Here is a 6,824-nt window from a genome sequence, read left to right on the forward strand (position 1 = left end):
TCCAACTTGCTTGCTCATGAAGACCTCGGGCATTTGAGGAAGCCCATCATCGGAATATACAAGCCAAGTTCTATAATGAAAATTCCCACTAGTATATGAAAGTGATAACTCAAGAGACTCTCTATATGAAGAACATGGTGCTATTTTGAAGCACAAGTGTGGAAAAAGGATAGTAGCACTGCCCCTTCTCTCTTTTTCTCTCATTTTTTTTTATTTTTTTTTATTTTTTTTGGTGGGCTTCTTTGGCCTCTTTTTTTTATTTGGGCTTCTTTGGCCTCTTTTATTTTTTTGTAAAGTCCGGAGTCTCATCCCGAATTATGGGGGAATCATAGTCTCCATCATCCTTTCCTCACTGGGGCAATGCTCTAATAATGATGATCATCACACTTTTATTTACTTACAACTCAATATTACAACTCAATGTCTAGAACAAAGTATGACTCTATATGAATGCCTCCGGCGGTGTACCGGGATGTGCAATGATCTAGCGTAGCAATGACATCAAAAAATGGACAAGCCATGAAAACATCATGCTAGCTATCTTACGATCATGCAAAGCAATATGACAATGAATGCTCAAGTCATGTATATGATGATGATGATGAAAGTTGCATGGTAATACATCTCGGAATGGCTATGGAAATGCCATGATAGGTAGGTATGGTGGCTGTTTTGAGGAAGGTATATGGTGGGTTTATAGTACCGGCGAAAGTTGCGCAGTACTAGAGAGGCTAACAATGGTGGAAGGGTGAGAGTGCGTATAATCCATGGACTCAACATTAGTCATCAAGAACTCACATACTTATTGCAAAAATCTATTAGTCATCGAAACAAAGTACTACGCGCATGCTCCTAGGGGGATAGATTGGTAGGAAAAGACCATCGCTCGTCCCCGACCGCCACTCATAAGGAAGACAATCAATGAATAAATCATGCTCCGACTTCCTTACATAACGGTTCACTAGTAGAAAACAGGGCTATGGTCCAGGCCGGCTCAGCCCATTAGTCCCGGTTCAGTCTAGAACCGGGACCAATGTGGGCATTGGTCCCGGTTCGTGAGCCCAGGGGGCCGGCCGGGCCACGTGGGCCATTGGTCCCAGTTCGTCTGGACCTTTTGGTCCCGGTTGGTGGGACGAACCGGGACCAATGGGCCTCGCTCCTGGCCCACCACCATTGGTCCCGGTTGGTGGCTTGAACCGGTACCAAAGGCTGCCCTTTAGTCCCGGTTCATGCCACCAACCGGGACCAATGAGGTGCCTATATATACCCCCTCACGCAAGAGCAGAGCACAGTGCTCTGTTTTTTCTGGCCGAGGGGGAGAGGGCTTTGTGGTGCTCTAGCTCACCTCCTATGCAGATGAGGTGTTCGATGGAATGCCCGAGCCACACTACTTAAGCTTTCTCCTCTCGAAGCTCGACCTCGAAGCTCCATTTTCCTCGAGATTTGTCTAGATTTAGCGGTCCATCACGCCCCGTCCCCGTCTTCACCGCCGTCGATCACCTGCGCCGATCTCATCACCGACACCACCGTGGTGAGCCTCTTGTTCTTATCTTCTTTCTGAAAGGAAAAATATTCTTACTTGTATGTTTAGATAGATACTTGTATCATTTTCTTACATTTATTATTGCATCTTATATAGTGCGATGGTTTTGGTATCCGCCCCCGTCGGCCCTCGTCCTGTCTATGATTCGGATTTGGTATGTATATTATCTTTATAACTATTGGTTCATTTATTGTTTATGAAAATTATGCCGACCAATGTGACATAGATTTTATTTATCTAGGATGTATGTGAATCGGAAATGCCAACCGACCCTATTGTCGAGAGGTTAAATTTAGTTGAAGAAGAAAACTATTTGTTGAAGGAAAAAATAAAAAAAAATTGAGGAGGAGAAGATGATATTGGAGTTGCATGTTGCGGATGTCGTCGATGATCACAAGATCAAGATGGATGCAATGCGCTTGAAGATTAGAAATATTAGAAAATATGCCATTCATACCGAGGCTTGGTATCATTATGCCGTTGGATCAATTGTTACCTTGGTTGCGATTATGATCACATTTGTTTTCGCATTGAAATGTTTTACATAGTTTCAATGTATGGTTTAATTAATTAGATGCTCTGGAGAGCTATATGTTATTAGATGAGAACTATGTATGCACTTTGGTTTTAATGTGATGATGAACTTCTATTAATTTGGACACTTAATTATATATAATGCACGCAGATGAACCGGCAATGGATGTACGGTGACAGACACACCCGCGAGTACATTAAGGGCGTGCATGAGTTTCTCGATGCGGCTGAGGCAAACAAGAAGAATGGTTTTATGTGTTGTCCATGCACTGAATGTGGGAATACGAGGTCTTACTCTAACCGGAAAATCCTTCACTCCCACCTGCTTTATAAGGGTTTCATGCCACACTATAATGTTTGGACGAGGCACGGAGAAATAGGGGTTATGATGGAAGACGGCGAAGAAGAAGAGTACGATGACAACTATGTGCCCCCTAAATACGGTGATGCTGCAACGGGGGGAGCTGGTGAAGATCAAGAGGAACCAGACGATGTGCCCAATGATGCTGCCACGGGTGAAGCTGCTGAAGATCAAGAGGAACCAGACGATGTGCCCGATGATGATGATCTCCGCCGGGTCATTGTCGATGCAAGGACGCAATGCATTAGTCAAAAGGAGAAGCTGAAGTTCGATCGCCTGTTAGAGGATCACAAAAAAGGGTTATACCCCAATTGCGAAGATGGAAACACAAAGCTTGGTACCATATTGGAATTGCTGCAGTGGAAGGCAGAGAATGCTGTGGCTGACAAAGGATTTGAGAAGCTACTGAAAATATTGAAGAAGAAGCTTCCAAAGGATAACGAATTGCCCGACAGTACATACGCAGCAAAGAAGGTCGTATGCCCTCTAGGATTGGAGGTGGAGAAGATACATGCATGCCCTAATGACTGCATCCTCCACCGCAGTGCATACAATGATCTGAACGCATGCCCGGTATGCGGTGCGTTGCGGTATAAGATCAGACGAGATGACCCTGGTGATGTTGACGGCGAGCCCCTCAGGAAGAGGGTTCCTGCGAAGGTGATGTGGTATGCTCCTATAATACCACGGTTGAAACGTCTGTTCAGAAACGAAGAGCATGCCAAGTTGATGCGATGGCACAGTGAGAACTGAAAGAAAGATGGGAAGTTGAGAGCACCCGCTGACGGGTCGCAGTGGAGAAAAATCGAGAGAAAGTACTGGGATGAGTTTGCAAAGGACCCAAGGAATGTATGGTTTGCTATAAGCGCGGATGGCATTAATCCTTTCGGGGAGCACAACAGCAATCACAGCACCTGGCCCGTGACTCTATGTATGTATAACATTCCTCCTTGATGTGCATGAAGCGGAAGTTCATTATGATGCCAGTTCTCATCCAAGGCCCTAAGCAACCCGGCAGCGAAATTGATGTGTACCTAAGGCCATTAGTTGAAGAACTTTTACAGCTGTGGAATGGAAACGGTGTACGTACGTGGGATGAGCACAGACAGGAGGAATTTAACCTTAAGGCGTTGCTGTTCGTAACCATCAACGATTGGCCCGCTCTCAGTAACCTTTCAGGACAGACAAACAAAGGATACCACGCATGCACGCACTGTTTAGATGACACTAAAAGTATATACCTGGACAAATGCAGGAAGAATGTGTACCTGGGCCATCGTCGATTTCTTCCGACCAACCATCAATGTCGAAAGAAAGGCAAGCATTTCAAAGGCGAGGCAGATCACCGGAAGAAGCCCGCCATGCGCACCGATGATCACGTGCTTGCTATGGTCAATGATTTACACTACGTAATCTTTGGAAAGGGTCCCGGTGGACTAGCTGTTCCGAATGACGCTGAGGGACACGCACCCATGTGGAAGAAGAAATCTATATTTTGGGACCTACCCTACTGGAAAGACCTAGAGGTCCGCTCCTCAATTGACATGATGCACGTGATGAAGAACCTTTGCGTGAACTTGCTAGGCTTCTTGGGCGTGTATGGGAAGACAAAAGATACACCTGAGGCACAGGAGGACCTGCAACGTTTGCACGAAAAAGACGGCATGCCTCCGAAGCAGTATAAAGGTCCTGCCAGCTACGCTCTTACGAAAGAAGAGAAAGAAATCTTCTTTGAATGCCTGCTCAGTATGAAGGTCACGACTGGCTTCTCGTCGAATATAAAGGGAATAATAAATATGCCAGAGAAAAAGTTTCAGAACCCAAAGTCTCATGACTGCCACGTGATTATGACGCAACTGCTTCCGGTTGCATTGAGGGGGCTTCTACCGGAAAACGTCCGATTAGCCATTGTGAAGCTATGTGCATTCCTCAATGCAATCTCTCAGAAGGTGATCGATCCAGAAATCATACCAAGGCTAAGGAATGATGTGGCGCAATGTCTTGTCAGTTTCGAGCTGGTGTTCCCACCATCCTTCTACAATATCATGACGCACGTCCTAGTTCATCTAGTCGACGAGATTGTCATCCTGGGGCCCGTATTTCTACACAATATGTTCCCCTTTGAGAGGTTCATGGAAGTCCTAAAGAAATATGTCTGTAACCGCGCTAGGCCAGAAGGAAGCATCTCCATGGGCCATCAAACAGAGGATGTTATCGGGTTTTGTGTTGACTTCATTCCTGGCCTTAACAAGATAGGTCTCCCTAAATCGCGGTATGAGGGGAGACTGACTGGAAAAGGCACTCTTGGAAGAGACTCAATAATATGCAGGGACGGATATTCTTGGTCTCAAGCACACTACACAGTTCTATAGAACTCTACCTTGGTGACCCCGTATGTCGATGAACACAAGAACAGTCTGCGCTCCAAACACCCGAAGCAATGCGACGACTGGATTACATGTGAACACATCAGGACTTTCAGCAGTTGGTTGGAAACACGTCTCAGAGGTGACAACATTGTTTGTGATGAGTTGTACTTGTTGTCCAGGGGACCATCTTTGACTGTATTGACTTACAAAGGATACGAGATAAATGGGAATACATTTTACACGATCGCCCAAGATCAAAAGAGCACCAACCAAAACAGCGGTGTCCGCTTTGATGCAGCAACCGAGAGCGGAAAGGACAAATATTATGGTTACATGTGGACATATGGGAACTTGACTACGGACCTGATTTTAAGGTCCCTTTGTTTAAGTGCAAATGGGTCAATCTGTTAGGCGGCGGGGTACAGGTAGACCCACAGTACTGAATGACAACAATGGATCTGAAAAATCTTGGGTACACTGACGAACCGTTCGTCCTAGCCAATGATGTGGCACAGGTTATCTATGTGAAGGACATGTCTACCAAACCGAGAAAAAGAAAAGATAAGGAAGTGAATACATCATACGATGAGCCAAAGCGCCACATAGTTCTTTCAGGAAAAAGGGACATCCTGGGAGAGGACGGCAAGACAGACATGTCTGAAGATTATGAAAAGTTTCATGAAATTCCTCCCTTCAATGTCAAGGCTGACCCAAGCATCCTGATAAACAATAAAGATTATCCATGGTTACGGCGCAATAAGCAAATGACACAAGCGAAGAAAAAGTGAAGACTTTCTCCCGCAATAAGAAAATGCTATGTGGGTGAAATTATGACACCATCCCAACTTTCAACTTTTTCAGAGTTCATTTGAAATGCTTTCATGTCTTATGGTTCGAAACTTTGATACTTCGAAAGTGATTGTCCATTTTGTACACGAAGTGCATCAAGTTTTTGTCGTAACCCTCTCTACTTTTTAGCTTAAATAATGAATTAATAGCAAACAGAATGAACTACAAAACTTTTATGAAAATAAAAACAATCAATTAAAATATTATGTTATGATCAACTAAAATAAAACTATAATATTCTTCAATAGCAAAAAGAATATAATTTTTGTGACCTAAAATCAAACTATAAGTATTTAATTGTAAGTATAAATAAAAAATAAATAGCAAAGAAGAAAAGAAATTCTATTCTTATAGTAAAGTTATTCATAAACTAGTGATTCACACAAATTTTACAAAATTCAAATTTAAACTATTCAAAATTTTAAAACTAATGGCACTAACAGAAAGTTTATAATTTTTGTGACCTAAAATCAAAAAGAAATCACTAAAAAACTATAAGTATTTAGTTGTAAGTATAAATAAAAAATAAATAGAAAAAAATTTCTATTTTTATAGTAAAGTTATTCATAAACTAGTGATTCAGACAAATTTTTAAAAATTTAAATTTAAACTATTCAAAATTTAAAACTAATGGCACTAATAGAAAGTTTATAATTTTTGTGACCTAAAAGCAAAAAGAAATCACTAAAAAACTGTAAGTATTTAGTTTTAAGTAGAAATAAAAAAATAAAAAACCAAAAAAATATAGAAATAAAAAAGAAAAAACCAAAAAAATGCCACCTACTGGGCCTCCACGGCCTGAATACGACTAGAAACCCTACATGGGCCAGGATTTAGGCCCGCAGAGGCCCAATAGGCCCACAGGCAGTAGCAAGTTTAGGCCCGAAAGCCTGCATTAGAGAGGAGCTCAAATGGGGAGGCACAGCAGCGCTTATAAACAAGTGTCGGCGCCCTTCAGCTAGCGAAGTGGGACTAAACTTCAGCTAGCGATGCAGCACAAGGCCATTGGTCCCGGTTGGTGGCACCAACCGGGACTAATGGGGGCATTGGTCACGGTTCGTGGCACCAACCGTGACCATTGCCCCCCTTTAGTCCCGGTTGGTGCCACCAACCGGGACCAATGGCCTTCGCTTCCCGCCCTTTCGGCTGCTGAAAATTGGCCTTTGGT

This window comes from Triticum dicoccoides, chromosome 6A (assembly GCF_002162155.2).
Source record: "Triticum dicoccoides isolate Atlit2015 ecotype Zavitan chromosome 6A, WEW_v2.0, whole genome shotgun sequence".
Taxonomy (NCBI): Eukaryota; Viridiplantae; Streptophyta; class Magnoliopsida; order Poales; family Poaceae; genus Triticum; species Triticum dicoccoides.